This window comes from Lissotriton helveticus, chromosome 2_2 (assembly GCF_964261635.1).
Source record: "Lissotriton helveticus chromosome 2_2, aLisHel1.1, whole genome shotgun sequence".
NCBI classification, from domain to species: Eukaryota; Metazoa; Chordata; class Amphibia; order Caudata; family Salamandridae; genus Lissotriton; species Lissotriton helveticus.
The window spans coordinates 310,389,426-310,406,114 of record NC_136060.1 but is presented as its reverse complement, the minus strand read 5'-3'; positions in this window follow the sequence as shown (position 1 = coordinate 310,406,114).

Genomic DNA, 16,689 nt, shown 5'->3' with positions numbered 1-16,689 from the left:
GTTTCCTTTGTAGAAAATACCATTAAGTCCATTCTCTATAACACAAACCAAAAAAAGATGCATACGGATTTTCCGTGTTTCGCTCCAATGTAAACAGATTGAGAAATGGCAATGGATGCTTGAAGTTGTGAAAGACTTTAGCCTAGCAAGTCAAAGGCCCATTTGTACAAAATCCAGAAATTGTGATTTTCAAATAGCAAATCCGTAGAAATCACTATTTGGGATTCGCTAAACAGTATGTATGTAACAGCCGATTTTCAAATAGTGATTTGTGCGGATTCGCATTCCCTAATAATAAATTGCAAAATAAAAATCCCAAAATTGTGAATTTCTAGTACAATTACAGCATGTGGTCACAAGCCAAAAGCCTAGGGAGCTACTAGAAACAATGAGTGCCTCTGCATAATTGCTGCCCGTTCATCACACCATTTCTAAAGAAGACCGTCGCTTCTGAAGAGGGGAACAAGGACTCAGGGAGCAGAGAAGGATCATGTTCTCTGAGAGAGAGCTTTAGGTCCTGACTGGACCAACTGTTCAAGAAGGCCTCCTTCACACTATTTAAGGCCCAAAAAATGTGGATCTGGACCAGCATCTTGGAGGAGGTCAATTCCCTAGGAATAACACATAGGACCATTACTGAGATCCACAGGAGATGGTACGACCTGAGGTTCCGTATTAAGTAGAAGCTGACCAGTAGAATGCCAGAGGGATGTGGAATAGGCAGGTGACCCTCACAACACCCCTGCCACTCACATGGAGATGCTCATAGAGGGCAATCTGGAACCCAAGAGTGTGGCTGGAGTAGGAGACATTGACACCTCCAATCCTGCTGGCACCAGCCAGGGTAAGCCATCTTCCCTTTATGTACCATACATCATACAATGACATAAAATCCACATATATGTCACAGCATGAATTACTCCATTGACATGCTTTGCCAATCCAGGCAATATATCATGGGATTTGTAGTACACATCATACCATGTTGTACTGAGTGCTGATGACCACACCAAATATATCTGTACAACAACAACATATCACAAATACATGCAGCAGAGTCTCAACAATATTGTGATCAAACATCAAATATGTATTTACACTTACTATATGCATGCCTTTCCACAGATCACAGCCAGGGCATGTCAGGATCCATGCCAGCAGAAAGGGCTGCTGACAGTGAGGCTGTCCTTGAGGTCACAACACCACCATTTCCTCAGCTCATCACCCCTACTCGCAGGAGAACCACCATCTCTCCATTGCCAGAGTTTAATGATAGCGATGAGGGATAATCGCAAAGCAGGGACCTCATAACATCTGAGACCAGGACACAGTGAAGGTGCAGAGGCCAAACCTCAGAAGGCCGTCCAAAGACTACGTTAGACAACATGTCAGATGCACATCTTGTGCAAATACACACAGTCATTAGGCAACTGCAACATATGTCCAAGTCGATGCATAGCCTGGAGAAAGGGCAGAAACGGTGGCTAGCAACAATGGTGAAGGAGCACCATGTGCAGGGTCAGAGGCACAGGCAGTACCTTGCATGGTTGGAAATATTCATCCGATCCATCAACCATCTGCCAGCTGAAATTACAATGCTGACAAGGCGGACTGTCAAAATCCAGACGGACATGGTGTACTGCTGCCAGGACGTCAAACGTGGGCTAGGGCAAGTAACCACTGCACTGGAGAACATCCAGACTCACAATCTCTTCATCCTCAACACCCCTGCCCCACCTGACAGCGAGAAGGCCTCTAGCCTCAATGGCATTTCTGTTCCTGAGCCATGTTCTACTTGGCGTTCATGTCAACAACCATCTGACAATGATTGGGCATTAGTTCCACAGCCCAGTGAAGCAGACAAAGCACCAAACTCATGGGTCTGTAAGAAGTGACTTTCTAGACACTCAGTAGAATGAGTTACCTTTATTGTATTTTCACACTTTTTGCTTTGTTGTTCTTATTTTAACAATAGATCAGCAACAAGGATGCAGTTCATCCTTGCTTACAGCAATGTTGTAGCCACCTGAATAAAAATTGGTCACTCAGTTGTGCACCAAGCACTATCATCATGTGTAATGTAATGCCAGTGCCTTGAGACCCTCATGGGTGAGCAGCGCTCTTCACAATTCCTTGATTGATTCAATGTCTCATTTTTCAGATATTTCAAAATCTCTTACATCAGAAATAGTTATTGGTTATCTCTTTGCGTCATGCACATCCCTCTGCTGTTCGTGTACCCTCCTGCCGCACATGTAGTGGTGGTAAGTTATCACGAGAGCCAGTCACAGGCTCTATGGAGATGTTGTGCACAGTCTCTTCATCATTGCGATAATGTGCAGAATGCAACATGTGGTAATTATCTTGCATCATGCATACAGTCTGTACAATAGTGCCATGCTGGTCTTGTGGAGGAAGCAAAAGTGGGACTTCAGGATCCCAAAGGTCCTCTCTACGATGGAGTGCATTGTCCAGTGTGCCCTCTTGTACTGATCCAGGGATTTAAGGCATATGCGCTGTATTACCCTAAGGGCATAAGAAAGTACACTGTTAGGTCACATAACACACACCATCCTGGCCACTGTAGGCATTGAGTCTGCGATTCTCTTATCTAGTAGGAAGCCATCACCAAAAATGTACCCTGTGCCAGTTGGATATCTAGTCCACTGTGGCGGAACATGAATGAGTTGTGGGTGCTGCCTAAGAATCTGGCTTCAAGGTCTGTTATGATACAGGAGGTATCACACACTACCTGCAAATTGAGTGTAAGCGTTTTCTGTTACTGTAAATGTATTCATTTGCAGAGGGGGGACATATGGCAAAATATGTGTAATCAACACAGTCAATGAGATTTGGGAATGTGCTACCGTGTAGAGTATCAGTTTGGTTTGTTTAAAAGATTGGGAGATTTTAAGAAATGATATACATTGGTTAACTTTGCTCACCATTACGTAAAGGAACCTGCAAAGGAACCTGGTTAGGGCAATTTGTAACACCCCCACCTCCACTTCTATGACCCCCTGGTAACTGCCAGAGGCTAAGAGGTGTACACAATACCTGCCACATGTAGTCAATCTGCGTTGCATCTGAGTGTTTGGGCCTGCAGCTGACTTTGTAACTGAGCAATTAAATCAAGTATCACCTAACTACTGAGGCTGTACCTCTCATGGATCTCCTCCCCTGTCTGTCAAAACAAGATGGCCAACAGAAGATCTCTGGGGAACAGAAATCAAAAAGCCTAGCCACTAACTATAGTACCATTCACAACATTCATTGGAGTTGGAATGGTGGGTATAGTGAATAGAAAAAGAGAATTGCTCTTTTTCTTGGTGTCCCCCACTCACCAGGGTTGCCCCATGGTGACATGCTTCATCATCGGGGCCATCCCTTGCAAAGTGAGTGGCAATACAAGACACCAAGACATGTTGTTTTGGAATGCTGCCGCTTAGCCTTAACTGAAAACTTTTTCCTATTCCAACACACTCTGTACAGGCAAACCCACGGTACCAGCATGGGAAGCACATTTGCGCCAAGTGTGGCAGGGTTGTATGTCTACCAACTTGAAAAAAAGAAAATTCTGATCCCTGACAACCCACACTCAACACACATCCAGATGTGGAGACGTTACATTGATGACGTTTTCCTCATCTGGAATGGAAATGAAATGGAAGTCGACCTATTCCTAGTTTGGTTAAATTCTCAAGATCCCTTTTTGAATTTTACCTCCACAATGAGTAGAGAAAAGCTGGTCTTTTTAGACCTAAATATAATAGCAGAAGGTGGGAAATTGACTACAACAACACATTTCAAACCCACGGCCAGAAATTGTCTGTTAAACTTTGAAAGTTTCCACCCACGGCAATTACGGGAGAATTTGCCCTTGGGCAGTTTTTACGCCTAAGGCGAAACTGCTCAGAGAAACGAGATTATGAGGTACAAGCCAAAGAATTGAGCACTAAACTACTACTGAGACAATACCCACACAAGATCGTGTCAAAAGCAAAAATGAGAGCATCATATAATAACAGAGACGCGCTTTTAGAAAAAAAGCCTATAGCTGAGCAAAAGAATGATAGTGACAGGAGGCCAATCTGTGTTACTACTTACACTGTGGCTTCACAAAAAGTGACAAAAATTGTCAAAAAACATTGGAGGACACTTAATAGTGGTGGCCTTAACCTGACCCAACCTATGTTCAGCCACCGCAAAGGTAAAAATCTAAAGGACTTAGTAGTCCATACACGCCCAAAGGTCACAGAAGGCACAGTTAGTCGTCTACACCCACTACCAATGGGACACTACCCATGTTCAAATTGTAGTGTTTGTCATCTAACCAGTGCAACAAAACAAATCACATTCAACAATGGTCTGACCTGGGACTTGAGATCTTTCTCCAATTGTAACACATCTGGGGTGGTTTATATGATAACATGTACATGTGATCTATACTACATAGGCATGACCACTAGGAAGGTCAACACACGGATGGTGGAACACCGTAGTAATTTTAGATGTAAACACTCAAACACTAAAATGACCACACATTTTCTGGAAAAGTGACACACCCCAAATGACATGCGTTGGGTGGTCCTTGAATCACAACAGCCACACACAGACATGGAGAAAAAACTACTAGAAAAAGAACAGCGTTGGGTTTTCAAACTCCGTTCTCATGTTGTGGGTTTGAATGATGAAATCCCTTGGGGACAATTCACTTAACGGAAATAAAAGGTGATTGAACCTAGTGAGCTGGATACTAAATACTAATTCCATCGATAAGTTGCCAAAAACCACAAACGAATGGATTAGTAACTCAGTTCCAATGTCTGGAGTTTTGTGGGATATTGTGGTACATACTGAACTGTAATCCTGATATAATTGGACATTTTGTTTTTTTCCCAAAATTTTTTTTCTGTAAACTGTTTTATAATAATAAGGGATAGCTGTAATATGTCCAAAATTATTTAAAAACAGTAATGGCCGCCCCTTTCGAGAATAATCTGCCTTTAAAAATTGCCGATTTAGCTCCGATACACCTAAGATGGCTGCCGTTTTCGATCGCGCTGTCTCTTGGCGCTTTCTAGCCTCCAACTAGGAAGTTCGAGACGAGCAATCAGCTTAAAACCAACCCGACGCTTCCGGCCCAACAACATTCGGACCGAAGAGGCGCGAGTAGGTGCTAAAGGTAGGAGGTATCCTGTCAGCAAGTAAGTGCGAGTAGACAAGTATGTGGCAGACGAGGTGCCTTTTCTGATCCCGTTTTCCGCGGGCTGACCTGCAAGCGCGTGACACACGAGCATGTAGGTTTTTACAAACAAGACAAGCAGATGAATTATCCGCCCTTTACCTCCATCTCTCTTTTAGATTGCTGGGATACTGAACCCCTTCGAGTCCATGGGGCGCAGCTAGGTCCCACTACATGTATGTAAATATGTACGAGTGTGTAAGCAAGATGAGTGACTGTTTTCTCACAGCAAGGTGCCCACCACGTTTTTAGGTCTCGTGACCTATCGATGCGCGCATGCGCATCGAGCGGAGCAAGAATTCAAGCGGCGAAAACATCATGAAACCACCAGCTTTTTGCTGGCGTTTTCATGAAGTTCATGTGAACCACGTGTTCAAACATGAACGCGCATCAGCCTCCCTCCATTTGCCGCACAGCACATCAAAGGGCTTCGCCCAGTGTGCGCTCTGCGGCTTCTCGGCTTCTCCTCCCCTAATTACAACCTTCCTTGAATTTCTCCTCCCCCTCCCCAGCCAGCTTCCGCCAGGCCATGTTCCCTCATCCCTCGCACCCCCTCCTCCTTCAGCTTGAGCTGCGTGAACACGAGGGGCACTATATTGTTTTGACTTGTTGGTGAAATTGGTGAAAACTAAAACTTGTTACTTGCTCGTCACTCCCGGGGGCCGTGCTGTGAGTACTCTGCAGCATATCCCCTTTCACAACAAAATATCCCTTTCTCACCCGTCTGTTTCTCCCCCACTCCACCTGTGATGCCGTCTCACTCATGTGCTTTCTTTCTCAGCAGAAAGACATTACATGTCAGACAAATACTCCATAGCCAGGGTTTCAATTAGCTGTTGATGTTTGGAACAGCATGGCATCACAAGCGACAGCGGCTTTCTCTTTTCACAAAAACGTACTTGGCTGCAGCAAGAGTACAAACGTTTTGCATTTTTAAACGTTCCTTGGTGGATCACTTCCCCCTCCTTCGCTCCCCTTCTCAATGAACCCCTCCTATCCCTGCATCCTTCTCTGACTCCGTCTCCCCATTCGATCACACTCATCTCTGTCCTTCCTCCCCTTTTTGACCAGCCCTTTCCGTCATCAGCCAAGGTAGCAGCCGGGTACAATATGTCCTCTTTGACACCCTGCCGTGCAAGTCGTAGGGACTTGCATAACATACGTTACTTTGCTGCACATATATTGTCAAACTCCTAGAAGAAGATAGTGCAGTATCATTTAATTTTTATGTATTGCTGATAACCATATAGACAGTGCAGCACACAGAAGGACTAAACTATTTAGCAGATATCAAGGCAAACGTATTTTAAATTATTTTTAAAAAGCAGCACAAAAAAACAAGCATTGGCATTGCCAAAAGGTCTCGCTTGTGGGACCTTATAAGTATTTAGTTTTGCAGCACAATATCCGATTATGCAACAAGGATATTGTGCTGCAAAACTAAATACTTCTAAGGTCCCACAAGCGAGACCTATTGGCAATGCCAATGCTTGTTTATGCATGAGAACAACCACGTTTTATGCATGAAAACAATCACGTTTTTATATAAGGACGTCCTGTTCAGGACGACAGGAAATGAAATTACAGTTCTCCTGGGTTTTCCAACATGTGTGATTTATGTGTGTATGTACTGGGGGTCACACCCCGTGACAATTTAAGTTGTTCTTTGTTTTACAGGAACCACGTGATTCAATAGAATACGTAGGTATTACATGCATGAACCAATTTCGATTGCAGTATTTCACTTATTAGCTCATTGCAGCTTTTTTAAGGAGTGGCGAACACAGGGCTGGTCCCTGTGTAGTCCTGAGGAAGTGCTTGGGGTATGCACGAAACATGTTGACAGGAGTTGATAGGTGCACCTAAATACATTGCTTTTAGGTATCCTGATTTTCCACCCCTCTTTTTAATGTTACCACCTGAAAGCAAGAATAAAATTTATTAAAAGCTTACTAGGCAGGTATTTTTTAATCATTCACTTATACCACTCCATCACCACACCTGCACCACACATTGCCAATTTATAAGTGCTCCTACGTAATTCGTCAGTCGCAGCACGCCCCAGTCCGCAGCGGACTGGGATGGCCCCGATGATGAAGCATGTCACCATGGGGCAACCCTGGTGAGTGAGGGGACACCAAGAAAAAGAGCAATTCTCTTTTTCTATTCACTATACCCACCATTCCAACTCCAATGAATGTTGTGAATGGTACTATAGTTAGTGGCAAAGCTTTTTGATTTCTGTTCCCCAGAGATCTTCTGTTGACTAAAGTATTTGGAGGGTGAGCCTATGCTTTTCCTTCCCTCTACCTCCCTCTCTTTTTGTGCTAAAGCAAGATGGCCCTCATCCTAAATATCCTCTCTTGCCTCTCCTTCTTCTCTGCCTCACAGCCAAAGGCCTCATCCTCCTTGCCAAAACATACAAGACCACCATTCTGAAGGAGCCGGATGCATTTTGGGTGCCTTTTTTTAGTTTGCACTTGTTACAACCTGATCTAAATCAATGGTAATTGCATTTCCTAAATGGGCATTTTGCGACTAGTCACAATTAAGAAATAGGTTGTACATGCGGTTTGTGATTCGCATTTAGGAAAATTAGCGATTCCTATTTTGTGATTTCCAAAATTATTTTTACAAGGTAGAAATCACATTTTGCACCACCATGAATGACTTTTGTGCATACGGAAATGGCATTTTGCATTTCCTAATAGTGATTTTCTCCGGTAAGAAATGAAAAATGCCTTCGTACATATAGGCCAAAGTGTCAAGCTGGTAACATTTCGAAAGTATTAATGAGGAGAGAGAGAAAAGGGCAATGCATGACAACTGAAACATTTTTCTGCTGCCACTCATGGCTGTAAGTGGCAGTGAGTAAAACTAGAAAAAAACAGGTGTGTGGGGGGTCTAGGGGAATATTTATTGACCTGTCTGCTCAATCCCCTATAGTCACGATATATGAAACACAAAAGAGCAGACCAGGTCCATATGTAATGTGTAGCTAATGCAGTCACAATGTGGCAAAACGGTGCATGCGTCAAACAAGTTGTTGAAGACAGCAACTGTAGATAACAGGAAGCTGAAGCTAAAGCAATTACCATCAGACCACCCTCTTTGGTGGAGTTTGCATCACGTGGGAATTGCTTATCATACCAGCCCAAATCCGACCAAAAAAGTGTCGGTATGGTATGGGAAAGGGATGTCACAGAGTGTAATCCTGATGTGCATCCTAAAGTGGTGTGAATAGAAAAATGCAGTGCTCAAATAATAATGGTGAATGTAAAATCGACTCCCTGGACTCTGAAAAAAGTTTAACCAGAAGTCTCAGTGTCGAGCATAAAATAAAACACCTATCAGGTAGTGAAGATTACCTAAAGGTGCTGTGTAGTCGGTCGACATGTTTCAGCCTAAGGGGCATATAGCCCAGCTTTCTTCAGGACCTATGATGTAAAATGGCTACTGCAACTTCATATAATGCATTGAAGTGACAAATAACACAAATGTACTCAACACAGTTACATCTATATCAAAAGAATCTTTTTGATACTTAAGTGTCCACTGACGGAAAAGAAGTATGTCTTCTTCCTATCAGGAGACATAAACAGATAGATATTATGTCAAACAACACTGAAATACACACAAGCACCTATAGACACAAACAATGGCCGCAAAAGCCACAACTGCAAGAATAGTCTGCATTCTGCATGAAAAAAAGGCTTAATAGCTTAATCAACCTGAGGCATTTCCTCCTGTTGATACTCACCCAGCTTTGTGTGGGTGATGACCTCACCTCACCCGGCGACCGCTCGGGAGTATGAGGCCAGTGAGTAAAACACCACGGACCGTTTCACATTAAGTGATCACTTGAAGTGCTAATTTAAAACAGATCTGTCCCACAGTTTTGGTCTGACTTTTTTCTTGAATAATTGAAGATCTGGGACAGGATCACAAAATGTTTTGACTGCAACTATTTTATGGCTTGGTTAGTAAATTAAGGCAGTACTTGCTACAAACAGCTTTTCTCACTATAAACAGTGTGACAAGAGGGTTGTGCATATGGTGGTGATGTGTCCCGTTGTTATTATGCTGCTGTGTTTTTGTTCTTCATTAATAGATTGATTCCATAAATTAGTCTAAAAAAATAAAAATATAGTGTATTTTAAGCTTGGTGTCGTTTGCATCCTTTCACAGTGTTTATTCTATTTTTATTTCACCAAATCTGTTTCTAACATTGACTGTAATGTAATGATGTGGCTACATGTTCTTCTGATAAATGTGTCTACTGAGCAAGCGGTGATGTGCTGGTTCACGTATAACGTACAACGATACCTAATGATTTTTAATATGTATAACCTCACACAAATAATAAAGTTTCTGGTGATCTTCATCAACTTATGTGTGAATCTGTCATTGACCAAGGGATCGTGTTTATTTTTGTGTTGTTGGTGTCAGGAGCCATTGGTGCATAGTAATTTCTGCAGCCTTCCATATATATGACTGCTGTAATGAAACTTTTGTTGCAAAGTTGACATGACAAGTGTTACATTTACTGTAGAGAAGGGAATCTTGGTGGTACACAGAAAAGTCTCGCGCTGCTTGGAGAAGTGCTATGCGTCTCTGGAGCACTCACCAGTAGAACTGTCAGTGCTTTGGAAATATAGATGGCCATTTTGAAGATATAATTTATCAAATGTGTGTGGCTGAGGGTCCTTGCAATGCAATTGATACGATGGTGCTGCAGTCAGGGTGCTTGCTAAAAGGTATGCATTTTTTGAAAGACTTGAAGACTGCTTTTCTGCTGGACGCATTAGAGAAAGTTTGAAGCTGAATATACAGAGGTATTCCAAGAAAGACGCTTGTATTTTTTTAAACAAACTTGAATTCTTTAAGTGTATTTTTTAGAGAATACCTTGATTGATTACAAATTATATATACCTTTGTGGATTATAAAACTACTTGAGAAACGGAAATTGTATCCGGAATCAGACTTAGAGGATGTTGGAACTTCATGATGTATATATTTGTATTTAGGTCAGTGGCATCGATTGTCTCTGTTTTCTCTCTTGTCCCATTTCCCAAGTCTAAAGCTAACCATGATATTTCTATTGTAAAGGATTGGCTGTGAATAAAGTGCTGAACTGTATATTGGTCCACGTTAGTACATTCAGACAGACTGCGTAGCCTACATTATCATCGAAACTGAGTGGTGAATTATAGAGCTACTCTATTCCAAATTCTAGACATAAGGCAGAGGCGGTTAGTGGAGTAAGATCAGAAAATAAAGCCTTATAATCTGAGTGAGTGGCATTCAAAAAAGAAATTATTATAATGAAAAGGAGGCAAGTCAACTACTGTGCTTTGCTCTGTGGTCAAACCTATCTTATTGCCTCACTAGCAGGGAAGCAAAATACCCTGAACTGCCTCATGGCATAACCATTCAGAAGCAGTTCAGGAAGCAAAACTACATGTAGCCACAGGACTCTAAAGATAGTTGCAAGTGGAAGCCGTGTTGAAGTCACAGAATATAAATCCCTAGTGGCCGGGAGCATCCTTGATAAACAATTAAAGTAGCTGTAGCCAGGACCTTGTTGACAGAATGATGAGAAACCTTGAAGACCGTTTGTGATACCTCTGGATTCAATTAAATACTGACCTGGATACAATTAAGTAGTCTAGGAAACCATTTGTGTTTGAGGAGTTAGACTACGGTTTTAGGAGCTATTCCTTGAGGATTAGGATTTGTATACATAGCTATTTCACATCAGATGCCCAAAGGAGCCTCATCCCCTCACAGACTATGATTTTGTTTTTGACTTTCATATTGTAGTAATGGAAAGCTCTCGACAAGATGGCGGCTGCGGGGAGCCCTCCCACTCGACTGCTCCGTATCCTGGTTTTCCAGCCCCCCTGTATGCTCGGCAGAATGCTCTGGGAAAAAGTGAGCGATGCCGCTGGACGCACGAAACGCTGTGCGAGGCTTGTTGGTGCTTTCCCGCTTCGGGCAGTCCTGGTGTGCCGTGTTTGGAGCCCCTCTGCTTGGCAGGGGGTCTCCTTCATCAGCGGAATTGCCGTGGCTGGTAGCAGCGCTCTCCCGTCCCCATCCATGTGTGTGTATGTATGTAGTTGAGCTTATATAGCGCACAGCTACCCGCAGTGGGTTTCCCGGCGCTTGCTTAGGGAACCCTTCCTGGTATTCCCCTGTGAGATAGCAGGGTATCCACAAGGTGAAAGTCAGGCATCCCGCCGCGAGGGGCCGTTGTGGAGATTAAGCAAGCTATTGCCCAGAGTCGCAGAGTGTGAACCCGTGAGTCGAGGAGGCACCGGGGCGAGAATTATCGAGTCCGTGGAATTTTTAGCCCAAGACCCGCAGAGGCGGGGATTTGAACTCTGGTCCAGGACCGATCTCAGCTTCCGGGTCTGCTGCCTCTAACCCCTGATGAACAGAATCGTTAAAATTAAAGATCATTTAGACCAAATTCATAAGTCCCCAACAGAAATACTGAATGTTTTTAAAAAGTATTATGAACAACTGTATACTGAGGGAGGGACCCCACCAGATGGGGGATTTGTAGCACTTTTTTTGAAGGATCTAGAAACAAAGGTGGTCACAGATGCACAAAATGAAATCCTTGCATCACTGATTACCCTGCAAGAACTGGAAACAGCATGCTGCTTGAAACTTAAGGAAGAAGAAGGGTCCATGCTGGAAGTTTGATTTGCACAAACCAGGCCCTACACTCTGACTTACTGCGCCTGATGCGCAATCTGGAACCACAACCCTGTGGATCAAACCTGCTTCAAAAAGACTAAAGAGTGGACTCCCTGCAAGCTACAGGTTTACAGGGCTCACCTGGACCATCACTGCCATGAATCTCCAGCCTGGAGTACTATCAGTGGATTTGTAAGTGTTTGTTTGGATTGTGGGAATTGAAGTCTCAAAGTTTCAAGGGCCATCTTGGAGCTTCCAAACCCTTGAAGTAAGTTTTGGACATTTTGGAACCCTCAAAGGAACTTTGAGAAGCAGTTCCACGAATTTGAAGGAGTTTGGAACAACTTTGGGAAAAAGCTCCATAAGTGGACCGACTTGACCTGGTCAGCCAAGCCGGCAACCCTCAACCGTGAACTGGCCTGCCGTCCAGGTTCGTACCACTGAATAGCTCCAGTGGTCTGATTTCCAGAGATTGACCTGACCAAGCCGGCGTACCCTCACTGAATCAGGCCTAGGGAAGAGCATCGGGGGACCCCGCAAAAAAAAGCTCCTTAAAAAAAACGAACGTAGGGGAGGTGACCGGGACCAACTGTGAAAGGTAAGCTACCCACCTTCAACAGAAGATGGCCTTGATCTCTGGTTCTTTCCGCTGGAAAGCTTCGGATCAGAGGTCTGACTTCCATTTGTTTGACAGGGTGCTTGTTGCAAGGCAAGCCAGCGAACCATCATCAAATCCGGACGAGATGAGAGCTTCGAGGGTTCCCTGGCAGAAAAGCTCCAGAAAAGTTTTTAAATAAGTAGGTAAAAACTTTGACCAAGACCTACCACAAGGGGTAGCCACACTGGGCTCCATCGTGGTCATCCAGAAACTTTGAATTTGTCCCAGTCTAGCGCAACCAGATGTTCCAATAGGCACTATATGTTTCTATGTGCTAGGTTGTTCTAAATATTTACATATTCATATCTCCGGTTCCCTATATTTGATTTTTTGTAATTTAGTGTCATTTTAAAGATAAAAATATTTCCTATTCTTTTTAACCATGGGCGTAGCACTTCGCTCCGCCCACGGAGTGGGCGTAGTGTTGCCTACTTCGCGCTTCACAAAGTAGGCATAGTAGGCAACACTACGCCCACTCCGTGGCGGAGCGAAGTTGCCCCCCTCCCTCCCGCCCTCTTCTACAACCCTATTTTTCAATATTACATACAGTAAAATAAAAGGAAAATAACTTACCTTGAATGCGGCATCCCAGGGCTCCCTCATCCTGCAGAGGCGCCGACTTCTTCAAACGAATGCGCATGCACGGGCGTTGTAGAAGAGGACGGGAGGGAGGCGGGCGGCGAGTAGTGGGGTTACGCGAAGTGTGTGGGTGTGCGTAGCGCCCACTTCGCGGAGCTTTGCGTAGCCCCAATACGCGGACTACGCCCACCCTTAATTTTTATAAATTGGTGTTGGATTTTTATTGTGTGTTTTGTCTTAATTATTTACTGAATTGATGTTTTTAAAATGCTTTACATACCTGTGTTTGAAGGATAGCCTGCCTTCTCGCAGCCAAGCTACCAAGGGTTGAGCATGGGAATAATTTTTTTAGACCTATTCTGAGCCCTATATTATGCTAGTGGTATTATTGCCAGTGGTAGATGCAGATTTACCTCTACTAATAACCCACTTTCCAACAGTGTGTCAAATGTGTTGCTTCTCTTTTCAAACAAGTAGTTCTCACACTCTCTATAGGTCTTTCTTTAGTTATTGCTGGTTCTCACTCTCTTACTAGTTTTGGGGTCATATCATCAACACCTGGCGATAATTATCGCTAAGCGCACTTAGCGCTAGGATAATTATTGCCTGGTATCGTTTGTGTTTATCGCGGAGATAGCGCGCTATCAGCGATGCTTATCTCCAGAGCAATAAAAATACCTGAGTTAGCTGCCAAATGTTCAATTTTTGCTGGGATTCCAGCGATAATCGCACAACGTTTGGGGCAATTTTGTTGATAGGGCATGGCATACTTAACCATGATAGCCACCTTCCAATTGAATATCATGGCTAAGTCAAACTAAAAGCAGGCGTAAGGAAAGTAGCGATAACCGCGGTTAGTGCTACTTTTCTTATTGCTATGCTCCTTAGAGTGCAGATTGATAATTGGAGAAATGTCGGTTAGCGACATTTCTCCAGTTATTTTCGGATGGAACGCCCACTTTGCATCTCATTAGAGAAGCAAAGGGAGGCGTAGTGAAAAAGGGTGCTATCAAGCGATTTTGCATGTTAGCAGCCCGTTTTTGATATGGTGATAGTCTTATCTCTGCTTTTTTGACTTTTAAAGCCAAAAAAGCGGAGATAAAGCCCTCTTAAGGAATACAACACCATGTTAAAATGCGGTTTTCCAGCTTGAAAGCAAAAAGATACTGGCTTTCCTCATGTAACAGTATCGAAAAGAATGCTTGCCAAAGGTCAATCACAGTGAACTACTGTGCTTCACATGGGATCTGAAACAAAATCACTGATGGAATCTGTACCACCAGACTACATGAAACAACTATGTTGTTGACCTTTCTCAGGTCCTGCTCAATCCTGAATTTCCCACTCAGTTTCTCCAATCGCATAATAGTCGAGTTGCATGGACTGCCCATTATCTCCTTCAGGATCCCCTGCTTAATCATGGAATTGATCACAGGTTTTATCCCTGCAACCGTTTCTGGTGTCAGATTGTACTGGGACATTTTTGGGAACTCAACATTTTGCTTAACCTGAATGTTTACTGGCTCCCCTGTGAAGTCCCATACCTTTTGGGACTGAATCTCTCAAATCAAGTGGAAGCTCTTCAACTGTCACTACAGGGTACATCTCTACACACAAGCGCTGATTCGCAACCTTAAAGGTGGCATCATCATCATTGGTCTGCAAATCCACTCCCTGGGGGGTGCAATAGATTGTGCAGTTGAGCTTGCACAAAAGATCTCTTCCTAACAGACAGACAGGACTTGAGTCGCACACCACAAATTGATGCCTGTCACGGAAAGTTCCTATTCTCACAGGAAACGGTTCGGACAATGGATTAGTCATTTTCTTATTTGCAACGCCTACAACTTGGATTGATTGTCTCGAGAGGGGTAGGTTGGGAACGACTGCAGATCTCACAGTAGAACGGGTAGCACCAATATCAACCAAAAAGGTGGTAGGGTGACCATCAACATCAGTTCTACAAACAGTCCCCTCTGGTCTACCTCAAAGGCTGCCCCAAGAGTGCAGTCTTCCTCCCCCCTCAGGCACCGTCATAACTACGGGTCTGAGTAGTGCTCATCACTTCTATCAAAAAGAGGCATCTGCTGGTAAGTCTGGGTCCCTTGCGGGATCCTCGGTGGCTGGGGAACTTGAACTTGTGGGGCCAGTGTCCCCCCTTTCATCGATCTTGACTTCATTACAGTGGTTGTCACTTCAGGCACCTGTACTACTTCTCCTTCTTGCTGCAGCTGATTTAACGGATTCAAGGGACACTCGCGTCTCCAATGTCAAACCTGGTGACAAAGGTGACACACGGTGGTCTTTTTCAGCGTCACCACATCTACACCCCTTTGCTGGGGCAGCTGTCACGCTTTATAAATCAGCCTAATATAACCTAACCTAACTCTTACTTTGGGGTCTTCGGCATTTCCCTTCCATTTGTTCTGGCCATTCTGTTTCCTCCCTAGCGTTCCTCCACCTGACTGAGTCTGAGCTCCCCTGTCTGCCACTTGCATCTGAACTAGCATCAGTTTGTCCTTAAGCTTCCTATGCTTCAAATCCACTTCATTGCTGAAATACCCAGCATATCGCATTATTATATCTATCGGTTTGTTCTGCCAACATATCAAATGCTGTTGGATCATAAGGCAAATCTCAGGTCTCAAACCCAGAACAAACCTGGAAACAAACTGTCCCATATCCTTGGGGTTCATCGTATCCAACCCTCTATATTGCTTAAAGACTTGCAAAAGCCGCTCATAATATTCATGCACTGTTTCCTTTGGCTCCTGAACCGTCCGATCTATCTTCACCCAGTCAATCTCCCGTGGAGACACCTTAGATTTCAACCATGCAATCGCTTGCTCGTATTTTTTCATAACAATCGATTATGTGCCATTTGTGATAGCATCCCTGTCTGGCTCTGAAGCAGGCCACTCAATCGCAATTTTTCATGCTGCCCACAGATCACTTGGGACTACAATGTCAAACAGTGTATTGAAATCGATACACAACACAGAAATTTTGACAAACTGCTCAACTTGCTTGTACCACTCGACTGGACTCTCCCTCAGCTTAGGGAAATCATTTGTGAATGCTGCCAAATCACTTCTACTCCAAGGCACATGCACATACCCTCCGCTAGCTACTTCTCGTAAAGGTTAGTTCTCTATTTCTGATGTTCCCCTCCCAGAGGAGGTACCTCTGCCACACTCTTCTTGGTACTCTTTTTCTTTGACCATCTTTCTTCCCACTTGTCAAGTCGGTTCCATGCTCGTATCCCTATGATCTGTTCCCTAATGTGAGTCTTTAGCCCAATTACCATCTTCTCGTCCAAGTCTTGGTCACTTTATTGCAACCTGTGACTACCTTGTATCATCTTTGTTTTAGACAGATTCACCTCATATCTGTTTGCCAATTCAGTTATTTTCTCGTGTGTCGACCTTGCTTTGCGAGTCACATCCTTTGCCACAAACAACAATTCTTCTGGGTCGTAAAGTTCCACTCTCTCCAGTGGCA